Source organism: Triturus cristatus, chromosome 8 (assembly GCF_964204655.1).
Source record: "Triturus cristatus chromosome 8, aTriCri1.1, whole genome shotgun sequence".
Classification (NCBI taxonomy): domain Eukaryota; kingdom Metazoa; phylum Chordata; class Amphibia; order Caudata; family Salamandridae; genus Triturus; species Triturus cristatus.
Window position 1 is genome coordinate 39,922,817 of NC_140591.1, and position 14,413 is coordinate 39,937,229.

Here is a 14,413-nt window from a genome sequence, read left to right on the forward strand (position 1 = left end):
AGTGCAGTGGTGTTTGGGTAGTGTAGGGGTTGTGCTGGGGGTAGTGTTTTAGGGTTTAGGGTAGTGCAGTGGTGTTTGTGTAGTGTAGAGGGTAGTGTTTTAGGGTAGTGCAGCGGTGTTTGTGTAGTGTAGGGGGTCGTGTGGGATGTAGTGCTTGAGGGTTTACGGTAGTGCAGTGGTCTTTGGGTAGTGTAGGGGGTCGTGCTGGGGGTAGTGTTTTAGGGTTTAGGGTAGTGCAGTGGTCTTTGGGTGGTGTAGGGGGTCGTGTGGGATGTAGGGCTTGAGGGTTTACGGTAGTGCAGTGGTCTTTGGGTAGTGTAGGGGGTCGTGCTGGGGGTAGTGTTTTAAGGTTTATGGTAGTGCAGTGGTGATTGGGTAGTGTAGGGGTTGTGCTGGGGGGAAGTGTTTTAGGGTTTAGGGTAGTGCAGTGGTGTTAGGGTAGTGTAGGGGGTCGTGCGGGGGGAAGTGTTTTAGGGTTTGGGGTAGTGCAGTGGCCTTTGGGTAGTGTAGGGGGTCGTGCTGGGGGTAGTGTTATAGGGTTTAGGGCAGTGCAGTGGTGTTCGGGCAGTGTAGGGGGTCATCCACGGGGGTGGTGTTTTAGGGTTTAGGGCAGTGCAGTGGTGTTCGGACAGTGTAGGTGGTCATGCTAGGGGTGGTGTTTTAGGGTTTAGGGGAGAGCACTGGTGTTCGGGCAGTGGAGGGGGTCGTGCTGGGGGAGGTGTTTTAGGGGTTAGGGCAGTGCAGTGGTGTTCGGGCAGTGTAGGGGGTCGTACAGCTGGGTGGTGTTTTAGGGTTTAGGGCAGTGCAGTGGTATTCGGGCAGTGTAGGGGTTGTGCTGGTGGTAGTGTTTTAGGGATTAGGGTAGTGCAGTGGTGTTAGTGTAGTTTAGGGGGTCATGCTTGGGGTAGGTTTAGGGTTTAGGGTAGTGCAGTGGTTTTTGTGTAGTGTATGGGGTCGTGCTGGGGTAGTTTTTTAGGGTTTAGGGCAGTGCAGTGGTGTTTGGGTAGTGTAGGGGGTCGTGCTGGGGTTAGTGTTTTAGGGTTTAGGGTAGTTCAGTGGTGTTTGGGTAGTGTAGGGGGTCATGCAGGGGTAGTGTTTTAGGGTTTAGGGTAGTGCAGTGGTGTTTGGGTAGTGTAGGGGGTCTTGCTGGTGGTAGTGTTTTAGGGTTTAGGGTAGTGCAGTGGTTTTTGGGTAGTGTAGGGGGTCGTGCTAAGGCTAGATTTGGGGTTTAGTGTAGTGCAGTGGTGTTTGGGTAGTGTAGGGGGTCGTGCTGGGGGTAGATTTAGGGTAGTGCAGTGGTGTTTGGGTAGTGTAGGGAGTCATGCTGCGGGGAGTGTTTTAGGGTTTAGGGTAGTGCAGTGGTCTTTGGGTATTGAAGGGGGTCGTGCTGGGGGTAGTGTTTTAGGGTTTTCGGGTAGTGCTGTGGTGTTTGGATAGTGTAGGAGGTCGTGCTGGGGTAGTGGTTTAGGGTTTAGGGTAGTGCAGTGGTGTTTGGGTAGTGTTGGGGTACTGCTGGGGGTAGTGTTTTAGGGTAGTGCAGTGGTGTTTGGGTAGTGTAGGGGGCACTGCTGGGGGTAGTGTTTTAGGGTTTAGGGTAGTGCAGTGGTGTTTGGATAGTGTGAGGGGTACTGATGTGGTAGTGTTTTAGGGTAGTGCAGTGGTGTTTGGGTAGTGTAGGGGTTGTGCTGGGGGTAGTGTTTTAGGGTTTAGGGTAGTGCAGTGGTGTTTGTGTAGTGTAGAGGGTAGTGTTTTAGGGTAGTGCAGCGGTGTTTGTGTAGTGTAGGGGGTCGTGTGGGATGTAGTGCTTGAGGGTTTACGGTAGTGCAGTGGTCTTTGGGTAGTGTAGGGGGTCGTGCTGGGGGTAGTGTTTTAGGGTTTAGGGTAGTGCAGTGGTCTTTGGGTGGTGTAGGGGGTCGTGTGGGATGTAGGGCTTGAGGGTTTATGGTAGTGCAGTGGTCTTTGGGTAGTGTAGGGGGTCGTGCTGGGGGTAGTGTTTTAAGGTTTATGGTAGTGCAGTGGTGATTGGGTAGTGTAGGGGTTGTGCTGGGGGGAAGTGTTTTAGGGTTTAGGGTAGTGCAGTGGTGTTAGGGTAGTGTAGGGGGTCGTGCGGGGGGAAGTGTTTTAGGGTTTGGGGTAGTGCAGTGGCCTTTGGGTAGTGTAGGGGGTCGTGCTGGGGGTAGTGTTATAGGGTTTAGGGCAGTGCAGTGGTGTTCGGGCAGTGTAGGGGGTCATCCACGGGGGTGGTGTTTTAGGGTTTAGGGCAGTGCAGTGGTGTTCGGACAGTGTAGGTGGTCATGCTAGGGGTGGTGTTTTAGGGTTTAGGGGAGAGCACTGGTGTTCGGGCAGTGGAGGGGGTCGTGCTGGGGGAGGTGTTTTAGGGGTTAGGGCAGTGCAGTGGTGTTCGGGCAGTGTAGGGGGTCGTACAGCTGGGTGGTGTTTTAGGGTTTAGGGCAGTGCAGTGGTATTCGGGCAGTGTAGGGGTTGTGCTGGTGGTAGTGTTTTAGGGATTAGGGTAGTGCAGTGGTGTTAGTGTAGTTTAGGGGGTCATGCTTGGGGTAGGTTTAGGGTTTAGGGTAGTGCAGTGGTTTTTGTGTAGTGTATGGGGTCGTGCTGGGGGTAGTTTTTTAGGGTTTAGGGCAGTGCAGTGGTGTTTGTGTAGTGTAGGGGGTCGTGCTGGGGATAGTGTTTAGGGTTTAGGGTAGTGCAGTGGTGTTTGGGTAGTGTAGGGGGTCATTCTGGGGTAGTGGTTTAGGGTTTAGGGTAGTGCAGTGGTGTTTGGGTACTGCTGGGGGTAGTGTTTTAGGGTAGTGCAGTGGTGTTTGGGTAGTGTAGGGAGTTGTGCTGTGGGGAGTGTTTTAGGGTTTAGGGTAGTGCAGTGGTGTTTGGGTAGGGGATCGTGCTGGGGGTAGTGCAGTGGTCTTTGGCTAGTGTAGGAGGTGGTGCTGGGGTAGTGTTTCAGGGTTTAGGGTAGTGCAGTGGTGTTTGGGTATTGTAGGAAGAGGTGCTGGGGAGTGCTTTAGGGTTTAGGGTAGTGCAGTGGTGTTTGAGTAGTGTAGGGGGTCGTGCTGGGGGTAGTCTTTTAGGGTTTAGGGTAGTGCAGTGGTGTTTGTGTAGTGTAGGGGGTACGGGTGGGGGTAGGGTTTTAGGGTTTACAGTAGTGCAGTGGTGTTTCAGTAGTGTAGGGGGTCGTACTGGGGGTAGTATTTTAGGGTTTAGGGTAGTGCAGTGGTCTTTGGGTAGAGTCGGGGGTCCTGCTGGGGGTAGTGTTTTAGTGTCGGGGGTCGTGCAGTGGTGTTTAGGTAGTGTAGGGGGTACTGCTGGGGGTAGGGTTTCAGGGTTTTGAGTAGTGCAGTGGTGTTTCGGTAGTGTAGGGGGTCCTGCTGGGGGTACTGTTTTAGGGTTTAGGGTAGTGCAGTGGTGTTTGGGTAGTGTAGGGGGTCGTGCTGGGGGTAGATTTAGGGTTTAGGGTAGTGCAGTGGTGTTTGGGTATTGTAGGGAGAGGTGCTGGGGGAGTGTTTTAGGGTTTAGGGTAGTGCAGTGGTGTTTGTGTAGTGTAGGGGGTCGTGCTGGGGGTAGTGTTTTAGGGTAGTGCAGTGGTGTTTGGGTAGTGTACGGAGTACTGCTGGGGGTTGGGTTTTAGGATTTAGGGTAATGCAGTGGTGTTTGGGTAGTGTAGGGGCTCGTGCTGGGGGCAGTGTTTTAGAGTTTAAGGTAGAGCAGTGGTGTTCGGGTATTGTAGGAAGAGGTGCTGGGGAGTGTTTTAGGGTTTAGGGTAGTGCAGTGGTGTTTGAGTAGTGTAGGGGGTCGTGCTGGGGGTAGTCTTTTAGGGTTTAGGGTAGTGCAGTGGTGTTTGTGTAGTGTAGGGGTACTGGTGGGGGTAGGGTTTTAGGGTTTACGGTAGTGCAGTGGTGTTTCGGTAGTGTAGGGGGTCGTGCTGGGGGTAGTGTTTTAGGGTTTAGGGTAGTGCAGTGGTTTTTGGGTAGTGTAGGGGGTCGTGCTAAGGCTAGATTTAGGGTTTAGTGTAGTGCAGTGGTGTTTGGGTAGTATAGGGGGTCGTGCTGGGGGTAGATTTAGGGTTTAGGGTAGTGCAGTGCTATTTGGGTAGTGTAGGGAGTCATGCTGCGGGGAGTGTTTTAGGGTTTAGGGTAGTGCAGTGGTGTTTGGGTACTGTAGGGGGTCGTGCTGGGTGTAGTGTTTTAGGGTTTTCGTGTAGTGCAGTTGTGTTTGGATAGTGTAGGGGGTCATGCTGGGGTAGTGGTTTAGGGTTTAGGGTAGTGCAGTGGTGTTTGGGTAGTGTTGGGGTACTGCTGGGGGTAGTGTTTTAGGATAGTGCAGTGGTGTTTGGGTAGTGTAGGGGGCACTGCTGGGGGTAGTGTTTTAGGGTTTAGGGTAGTGCAGTGGTGTTTGGATAGTGTGAGGGGTACTGCTGTGGTAGTGTTTTAGGGTTTAGGGTAGTGCAGTGGTGTTTGTGTAGTGTAGGGGTCGTGCTGGGGATAGTGTTTTAGGGTTTAGGGCAGTGCAGTTGTGTTTGGGTAGTGTAGGGGGTCGTGCTGGGGGTAGTGTTTTAGGGTTTACGGAAGTTCAGTGGTGTTTGGGTAGTGTAGGGGTTGTGCTGGGATAGTGTTTTAGGTTTAGGGTAGTGCAGTGGTGTTTGGGTATTGCAGGGGGTCGTGCTGGGGTAGGGGTTTAGGGTAGTGCAGTGGTGTTTGGGTAGTGTAGGGGGTCGTGCTAAGGCTAGATTTAGGGTTTAGTGCAGTGCAGTGGTGTTTGGGTAGTGTAGGGGGTCATGCTGGGGTAGATTTAGGGTTTAGGGTAGTGCAGTGGTGTTTGGGTAGTGTAGGGGGTCGTGATGGGGTAGTGGTTTAGGGTTTAGGGTAGTGCAGTGGTGTTTGGGTAATATAGGGGTACTGCTGGGGGTAGTGTTTTAGGGTAGTGCAGTGGTGTTTGGGTAGTGTAGGGAGTTGTGCTGTGGGGAGTGTTTTAGGGTTTAGGGTAGTGCAGTGGTGTTTGGGTAATGGGTCGTGCTGGGGGTAATGTTTTAGGGTTCAGGGTAGTGCAGTGCTCTTTGGCTATTGTTAGGGGTGGTGCTGGGAGTAGTGTTTTAAGGTTTATGGTAGTGCAGTGGTGTTTGGGTCGTGTAGGGGGTCGTGCTGGGGTAGTGTTTTAGGGTTTAGGGTGGTGCAGTGGTGTTTGGGTAGTGTAGGGGGTCGTGCTGGGGTAGATTTAGGGTTTAGGGTAGTGCAATGGTGTTTGGGTATTGTAGGGAGAGGTGCTGTGGGAGTGTTTTAGGGTTTAGGGTAGTGCAGTGGTGTTTGTGTAGTGTTGGGGGTCGTGCTGGGGGTAGTGTTTTAGGGTAGTGCAGTGGTGTTTGGGTAGTGTACAGAGTACTGCTGGGGGTTGGGTTTTAGGATTTAGGGTAGTGCAGTGGTCTTTGGGTAGTGTCGGGGGTCGTGCTGGGTAGTGTTTTGGGTTTAGGGTAGTGCAGTGGTGTTAGGGTAGTGTAGGGGGTCGTGTGGGGGGTAGTGTTTTAGTGTTTAGGGTAGTGCAGTGGCCTTTGGGTAGTGTAGGGGGTCGTGCTGGGGGTGGTGTTATAGGGTTTAGGGCAGTGCAGTGGTGTTAGGGCAGTGTAGGGGGTAGTCCAAGGGAGGTGGTGTTTTAGGGTTTAGGACAGTGCAGTGGTGTTCGGGCAGTGTAGGTGGTCATGCTGGGGGTGGTGTTTTAGGGTTTAGGGCAGAGCAGTGGTGTTCGGGCAGTGGAGGGGGTCATGCTGGGGGTGGTGTTTTAGGGTTCAGGGCAGAGCAGTGGTGTTCGGGCAGTGTAGGGGGTCGTGCTGGGGGTGGTGTTATAGGGTTTAGGGCAGAGCAGTGGTGTTTGGGCAGTGTGGGGGTTCGTGCTGGGGGAGGTGTTTTAGGGGTTAGGGCAGAGCAGTGGTGTTCGGGCAGTGTAGGGGGTCGTGCAGCTGGGTGGTGTTTTAGGGTTTAGGGCAGTGCAGTGGTATTCGGGCAGTGTAGGGGTCGTGCTGGTGGTAGTGTTTTAGGGTTTAGGGTAGTGCAGTGGTGTTTGTGTAGTGTAGGGGGTCATGCTTGGGGTAGATTTAGGGTTCATGGTAGTGCAGTGGTGTTTGGGTAGTGTAGGGAGTTGAGCTGTGGGGAGTGTCTTAGAGTTTAGGGTAGTGCAGTGCTGTTTTGATAGTGTAGGGGGTCGTGCTGGGGGTAGTGTTTTAGGGTTTTCGGAAGTTCAGTGGTGTTTGGGTAGTGTACGGGGTAGTGTTTTAGGGTTTAGTGTAGTGCAGTGGTGTTTGGGTAGTGTAGGGGGTCGTGCTGGGGTAGGGGTTTAGGGTAGTGCAGTGGTGTTTGGGTAGTGTAGGGGGTCGTGCTAAGGCTAGATTTAGGGTTTAATGTAGTTCAGTGGTGTTTTGGTAGTGTAGGGGGTCATGCTGGGGGTAGATTTAGGGTTTAGGGTAGTGCAGTGGTGTTTGGGTAGTGTAGGGGGTCATGCTGGGGTAGTGGTTTAGGGTAGTGCAGTGATGTTTGGGTAGTGCAGGGGTACTGCTGGGGGTAGTGTTTTAGGGTAGTGCAGTGGTGTTTTGGTAGTGTAGGGAGTTGTGCTGTGGGGAGTGTTTTAGGGTTTAGGGTAGTGCAGTGGTGTTTGGGTATTGTCGTGCAGGGGGTAGTGTTTTAGGGTTCAGGGTAGTGCAGTGGTCTTTGGCTAGTGTAGGGGGTGGTGCTGGGGGTAGTGTTTTTTAGGTTTATGGTAGTGCAGTGGTGTTTGGGCCGTGTAGGGGGTCGTGCTGGGGTACTGTTTTAGGGTTTAGGGTAGTGCAGTGGTCTAGTGTCGGAGGTAGTGTTTTATTGTTTAGGGTAGTGCAGTGGTGTTTGGATAGTGTAGGGGGTACTGCTGAGGGAAGGGTTTCAGGGTTTAGAGTAGTGCAGTGGTGTTTAGGTAGTGTAGGGGCACTGCTGGGGTTAGTGTTTTAGGATAGTGCAGTGGTGTTTTGATAGTGTGAGGGGTACTGCTGTGGTAGTGTTTTAGGGTAGTGAAGTGGTGTTTGGGTAGTGTAGGGGGTCGTGCTGGGGCTAGAGTTTTAGGGTTTAGGGTTGTGCAGTGGTGTTTGTGTAGTGTAGAGGGTAGTGTTTTAGGGTAGTGCAGCGGTGTTTGTGTAGTGTAGGGCGTTGTGTTTTATGGTTTAGGGTTGTGCAGTGGTCTTTGGGTAGTGTAGGGGGTCATGTGGGATGCAGTGCTTTAGGGTTTACGGTAGTGCAGTGGTCTTTGGGTAGTGTAGGGGGTCGTGCTGGGGGTAGTGTTTTAAGGTTTATGGTTTTGCAGTGGTGTTTGGGTAGTGTAGGGGGTTTTGCTGGGGGGAAGTGTTTTAGGGTTTAGGGTAGTGCAGTGGTGTTAGGGTAGTGTAGGGTGTCGTGCGGGGGAAGTGTTTTAGGGTTTAGGGTAGTGCAGTGGCCTTTGGGTAGTGTAGGGGGTCGTGCTGGGGGTAGTGTTATAGGGTTTAGGGCAGTGCAGTGGTGTTCGGGCAGTGTAGGGGGTCATCCACGGCGGTGGTGTTTTAGGGTTTAGGGCAGTGCAGTGGTATTCGGGCAGTGTAGGTGGTCATGCTGGGGGTGGTGTTTTAGGGTTCAGGGCAGAGCAGTGGTGTTCGGTCAGTGTAGGGGGTCATGCTGGGGGTGGTGTTATAGGGCTTAGGGCAGAGCAGTGGTGTTTAGGCAGTGTGGGGGTTTGTGCTGGGGGAGGTGTTTTAGGGGTTAGGGCAGAGCAGTGGTGTTCGGGCAGTGCAGGGGGTCGTGCAGCTGGGAGGTGTTTTAGGGTTTAGGGCAGTGCAGTGGTATTCGGGCAGTGTAGGGGTCGTGCTGGTGGTAGTGTTTTAGGGTTTAGAGTAGTGCAGTGGTGTTTGTGTAGTGTAGGGGGTCATGCTTGGGGTAGATTTAGGGTTTAGGGTAGTGCAGTGGTGTTTGTGTAGTGTATGGGGTCGTACTGGGGGTAGTTTTTTAGGGTTTAGGGCAGTGCAGTGGTGTTTGGGTAGTGTAGGGGGTCGTGCTGGGGTTAGTGTTTTAGGGTTTAGGGTAGTTCAGTGGTGTTTGAGTAGTGTAGGGGGTCATGCAGGGGTAGTGTTTTAGGGTTTAGGGCAGTGCAGTGGTGTTCGGGCAGTGTAGGGGGTCATCCACGGGGGTGGTGTTTTAGGGTTTAGGGCAGTGCAGTGGTGTTCGGGCAGTGTAGGTGGTCATGCTGGGGGAAGTGTTTTAGGGTTTCGGGCAGTGCAGTGGTGTTTGGGTATTGTAGGGAGAGGTGCTGGGGAGTGTTATAGGGTTTACGGCAGTGCAGTGGTGTTCGGGCAGTGTAGGGGGTCATCCACGGGGGTGGTGTTTTAGGGTTTAGAGCAGTGCAGTGGTGTTCGGGCAGTGTAGGTGGTCATGCTGGGGGTGGTGTTTTAGGGTTCAGGGCAGAGGAGTGGTGTTCGGGCAGTGTAGGGGGTCATACCTTGGGTGGTGTTATAGGGTTTAGGGCAGAGCAGTGGTGTTTGGGCAGTGTGGGGGTTCATGCTGGGGGAGGTGTTTTAGGGGTTAGGGCAGAGCAGTGGTGTTACTGTTCGGGCAGTGTAGGGGGTCGTGCAGCTGGGTGGTGTTTTAGGGTTTAGGGCAGTGCAGTGGTATTCGGGCAGTGTAGGGGTCGTGCTGGTGGTAGTGTTTTAGGGTTTAGGGTAGTGCAGTGATGTTAGTGCAGTGTAGGGGGTCATGCTTGGGGTAAATTTAGGGATTAGGGTAGTGCAGTGGTTTTTGTGTAGTGTATGGGGTCGTACTGGGGGTAGTTTTTTAGGGTTTAGGGCAGTGCAGTGGTGTTTGGGTAGTGTAGGGGGTCGTGCTGGGGTTAGTGTTTTAGGGTTTAGGGTAGTTCAGTGGTGTTTGGGTAGTGTAGGGGGTCATGCAGGGGTAGTGTTTTAGGGTTTAGGGTAGTGCAGTGGTGTTTGGGTAGTGTAGGGGGTCGTGCTGGTGGTAGTGTTTTAGGGTTTAGGGTAGTGCAGTGGTTTTTGGGTAGTGTAGGGGGTCGTGCTAAGGCTAGATTTGGGGTTTAGTGTAGTGCAGTGGTGTTTGGGTAGTGTAGGGGGTCGTGCTGGGGGTAGATTTAGGGTTTAGGGTAGTGCAGTGGTGTTGGGTAGTGTAGGGAGTCATGCTGCGGAGAGTGTTTTAGGGTTTAGGGTAGTGCAGTGGTCTTTGGGTATTGAAGGGGGTCGTGCTGGGGGTAGTGTTTTAGGGTTTTCGGGTAGTGCTGTGGTGTTTGGATAGTGTAGGAGGTCGTGCTGGGGTAGTGGTTTAGGGTTTAGGGTAGTGCAGTGGTGTTTGGGTAGTGTAGGGGTACTGCTGGGGGTAGTGTTTTAGGGTAGTGCAGTGGTGTTTGGGTAGTGTAGGGGGCACTGCTGGGGGTAGTGTTTTAGGGTTTAGGGTAGTGCAGTGGTGTTTGGATAGTGTGAGGGGTACTGCTGTGGTAGTGTTTTAGGGTAGTGCAGTGGTGTTTGGGTAGTGTAGGGGTTGTGCTGGGGGTAGTGTTTTAGGGTTTAGGGCAGTGCAGTGGTGTTTGTGTAGTATAGAGGGTAGTGTTTTAGGGTAGTGCAGCGGTGTTTGTGTAGTGTAGGGGGTCGTGTGGGATGTAGTGCTTGAGGGTTTACGGTAGTGCAGTGCTCTTTGGGTAGTGTAGGGGGTCGTGCTGGGGGTAGTGTTTTAGGGTTTAGGGTAGTGCAGTGGTCTTTGGGTGGTGTAGGGGGTCGTGTGGGATGTAGTGCTTGAGGGTTTACAGTAGTGCAGTGGTCTTTGGGTAGTGTAGGGGTCGTGCTGGGGGTAGTGTTTTAAGGTTTATGGTAGTGCAGTGGTTATTGGGTAGTGTAGGGGGTTGTGCTGGGGGGAAGTGTTTTAGGGTTTAGGGTAGTGCAGTGGTGTTAGGGTAGTGTAGGGGGTCGTGCGGGGGGAAGTGTTTTAGGGTTTCGGGTAGTGCAGTGGCCTTTGGGTAGTGTAGGGGGTCGTGCTGAGGGTAGTGTTATAGGGTTTAGGGTAGTGCAGTGGTGTTCGGGCAGTGTAGGGGGTCATCCACGGGGGTGGTGTTTTAGGGTTTAGGGCAGTGCAGTGGTGTTCGGCCAGTGTAGGTGGTCATGCTAGGGGTGGTGTTTTAGGGTTTAGGGCAGAGCACTGGTGTTCGGGCAGTGGAGGGGGTCGTGCTGGGGGAGGTGTTTTAAGGGTTAGGGCAGTGCAGTGGTGTTCGGGCAGTGTAGGGGGTCGTACAGCTGGGTGCTGTTTTAGGGTTTAGGGCAGTGCAGTGGTATTCGGGCAGTGTAGGGGTTGTGCTGGTGGTAGTGTTTTAGGGATTAGGGTAGTGCAGTGGTGTTAGTGTAGTTTAGGGGGTCATGCTTGGGGTAGGTTTAGGGTTTAGGGTAGTGCAGTGGTTTTTGTGTAGTGTATGGGGTCGTGCTGGGGGTAGTTTTTTAGGGTTTAGGGCAGTGCAGTGGTGTTTGTGTAGTGTAGGGGGTCATGCTGGGGATAGTGTTTAGGGTTTAGGGTAGTGCAGTGGTGTTTGGGTAGTGTAGGGGGTCGTTCTGGGGTAGTGGTTTAGGGTTTAGGGTAGTGCAGTGGTGTTTGGGTACTGCTGGGGGTAGTGTTTTAGGGTAGTGCAGTGGTGTTTGGGTAGTGTAGGGAGTTGTGCTGTGGGGAGTGTTTTAGGGTTTAGGGTAGTGCAGTGGTTTTTGGGTAGGGGGTCGTGCTGGGGGTAGTGCAGTGGTCTTTGGCTAGTGTAGGAGGTGGTGCTGGGGGTAGTGTTTTAAGGTTTATGGTAGTGCAGTGGTGTTTGGGTCGTGTAGGGGGTCGTGCTGGTGTAGTTTTTTAGGGTTTAGGGTAGTGCAGTGGTGTTAGGGTAGTGTAGGGGGTCGTGCTGGGGGTAGTGTTTTAGGGTTTAGGGTAGTGCAGTGGTCTTTGGGTAGAGTCGGGGGTCCTGCTGGGGGTAGTGTTTTAGTGTAGGGGGTCATGCAGTGGTGTTTAGGTAGTGTAGGGGTACTGCTGGGGGTAGGGTTTCAGGGTTTAGAGTAGTGCAGTGGTGTTTCGGTAGTGTAGGGGGTCCTGCTGGGGGTAGATTTAGGGTTTAGGGTAGTGCAGTGGTGTTTCGGTATTGTAGGGAGAGGTGCTGGGGGAGTGTTTTAGGGTTTAGGGTAGTGCAGTGGTGTTTGGGTAGTGTAGGGGGTCGTGCTGGGGGTAGATTTAGGGTTTAGGGTAGTGCAGTGGTGTTTCGGTATTGTAGGGAGAGGTGCTGGGGGAGTGTTTTAGGGTTTAGGGTAGTGCAGTGGTGTTTGTGTAGTGTAGGGGGTCGTGCTGGGGGTAGTGTTTTAGGGTAGTGCAGTGGTGTTTGGGTAGTGTACGGAGTACTGCTGGGGGTTGGGTTTTAGGATTTAGGGTAGTGCAGTGGTGTTTGGGTAGTGTAGGGGCTCGTGCTGGGGGCAGTGTTTTAGAGTTTAAGGTAGAGCAGTGGTGTTCGGGTATTGTAGGAAGAGGTGCTGGGGAGTGTTTTAGGGTTTAGGGTAGTGCAGTGGTGTTTGAGTAGTGTAGGGGGTCGTGCTGGGGGTAGGCTTTTAGGGTTTAGGGTAGTGCAGTGGTGTTTGTGTAGTGTAGGGGTACTGGTGGGGGTAGGGTTTTAGGGTTTACGGTAGTGCAGTGGTGTTTCGGTAGTGTAGGGGGTCGTGCTGGGGGTAGTGTTTTAGGGTTTAGGGTAGTGCAGTGGTTTTTGGGTAGTGTAGGGGGTCGTGCTACGGCTAGATTTAGGGTTTAGTGTAGTGCAGTGGTGTCTGGGTAGTGTAGGGGGTCGTGCTGGGGGTAGATTTAGGGTTTAGGGTAGTGCAGTGCTATTTGGGTAGTGTAGGGAGTCATGCTGCGGGGAGTGTTTTAGGGCTTAGGGTAGTGCAGTGGTGTTTGGGTATTGTAGGGGGTCGTGCTGGGGGTAGTGTTTTAGGGTTTTCGTGTAGTGCAGTGGTGTTTGGATAGTGTAGGGGGTCGTGCTGGGGTAGTGGTTTAGGGTTTAGGGTAGTGCAGTGGTGTTTGGGTAGTGTAGGGGTACTGATGGGGGTAGTGTTTTATGATAGTGCAGTGGTGTTTGGGTAGTGTAGGGGGCACTGCTGGGGGTAGTGTTTTAGGGTTTAGGGTAGTGCAGTGGTGTTTGGATAGTGTGAGGGGTACTGCTGTGGTAGTGTTTTAGGGTTTAGGGTAGTGCAGTTGTGTTTGGGTAGTGTAGGGGGTCGTGCTGGGGGTAGTGTTTTAGGGTTTACGGAAGTTCAGTGGTGTTTGGGTAGTGTAGGGGGTTGTGCTGGGATAGTGTTTTAGGTTTAGGGTAGTGCAGTGGTGTTTGGGTAGTGTAGGGGGTCGTGCTGGGGTAGGGGTTTAGGGTAGTGCAGTGGTGTTTGGGTATTGTAGGGGGTCGTGCTAAGGCTAGATTTAGGGTTTAGTGCAGTGCAGTGGTGTTTGGGTAGTGTAGGGGGTCATGCTGGGGTAGATTTAGGGTTTAGGGTAGTGCAGTGGTGTTTGGGTAGTGTAGGGGGTCGTGCTGGGGTAGTGGTTTAGGGTTTAGGGTAGTGCAGTGGTGTTTGGGTAGTATAGGGGTACTGCTGGGGGTAGTGTTTTAGGGTAGTGAAGTGGTGTTTGGGTAGTGTAGGGAGTTGTGCTGTGGGGAGTGTTTTAGGGTTTAGGGTAGTGCAGTGGTGTTTGGGTAATGGGTCGTGCTGGGGGTAGTGTTTTAGGGTTCAGGGTAGTGCAGTGCTCTTTGGCTATTGTTAGGGGTGGTGCTGGGGGTAGTGTTTTAAGGTTTATGGTAGTGCAGTGGTGTTTGGGTCGTGTAGGGGGTCGTGCTGGGGTAGTGTTTTAGGGTTTAGGGTAGTGCAGTGGTGTTAGGGTAGTGTAGGGGGTCGTGCGGGGGGTAGTGTTTTAGTGTTTAGGGTAGTGCAGTGGCCTTTGGGTAGTGTAGGGGGTCGTGCTGGGGGAGGTGTTATAGGGTTTAGGGCAGTGCAGTGGTGTTAGGGCAGTGTAGGGGGTAGTCCACGGGGGTGGTGTTTTAGGGTTTAGGACAGTGCAGTGGTGTTCGGGCAGTGTAGGTGGTCATGCTGGGGGTGGTGTTTTAGGGTTTAGGGCAGAGCAGTGGTGTTCGGGCAGTGGAGGGGGTCATGCTGGGGGTGGTGTTTTAGGGTTCAGGGCAGAGCAGTGGTGTTCGGGCAGTGTAGGGGGTCGTGCTGGGGGTGGTGTTATAGGGTTTAGGGCAGAGCAGTGGTGTTTGGGCAGTGTGGGGGTTCGTGCTTGGGGAGGTGTTTTAGGGGTTAGGGCAGAGCAGTGGTGTTCGGGCAGTGTAGGGGGTCGTGCAGCTGGGTGGTGTTTTAGGGTTTAGGGCAGTGCAGTGGTATTCGGGCAGTGTAGGGGTCGTGCTGGTGGTAGTGTTTTAGGGTTTAGGGTAGTGCAGTGGTGTTTGTGTAGTGTAGGGGGTCATGCTTGGGGTAGATTTAGGGTTCATGGTAGTGCAGTGGTGTTTGGGTAGTGTAGGGAGTTGAGCTGTGGGGAGTGTCTTAGAGTTTAGGGTAGTGCAGTGCTGTTTGGGTAGTGTAGGGGGTCGTGCTGGGGGTAGTGTTTTAGGGTTTACGGAAGTTCAGTGGTGTTTGGGTAGTGTACGGGGTAGTGTTTTAGGGTTTAGCGTAGTGCAGTGGTGTTTGGGTAGTGTAGGGGGTCGTGCTGGGGTAGGGGTTTAGGGTAGTGCAGTGCTGTTTGGGTAGTGTAGGGGGTCGTGCTGGGGGTAGTGTTTTAGGGTTTACGGAAGTTCAGTGGTGTTTGGGTAGTGTACGGGGTAGTGTTTTAGGGTTTAGCGTAGTGCAGTGGTGTTTGGGTAGTGTAGGGGGTCGTGCTGGGGTAGGGGTTTAGGGTAGTGCAGTGGTGTTCGGGCAGTGTAGGGGGCCGTGCTGGGGGTGGTGTTTTAGGGTTCATGGCAGTGCAGTGGTGTTCGGGTAGTGTAGGGGGTCGTGCTGGGGGTGGGGTTTTAGGATTCAGGGCAGTGCAGTGGTGTTCGGGCAGTGTAGGGGGTCGTGCTGGGGGTGGTGTTTTAGGGTTCAGGGCAGTGCAGTGGTGTTCAGGCACTGTAGGGGGTGGAGTTTTAGGGTTTAGGGCAGTGCAGGGGTGTTCGGGCAGTGTAGGGGGTCATGAAGGGGGTGGTGTTTTAGGGTTTAGGGCAGTGCAGTTGTGTTCAGGCAGTGTAGGGGGTCGTACAGGGGGTAGTGTTTTAGGGTTTAGGGTAGTGCATTGGTGTTTGGGTAGTGTAGGGGGTACTGCTGGGGGTAGTGTTTTAGGGTTTAGGGTAGTGCAGTGGTGTTTCGGTAGTGTAGGGGGAACTGCTGGGTGTAGTGTTT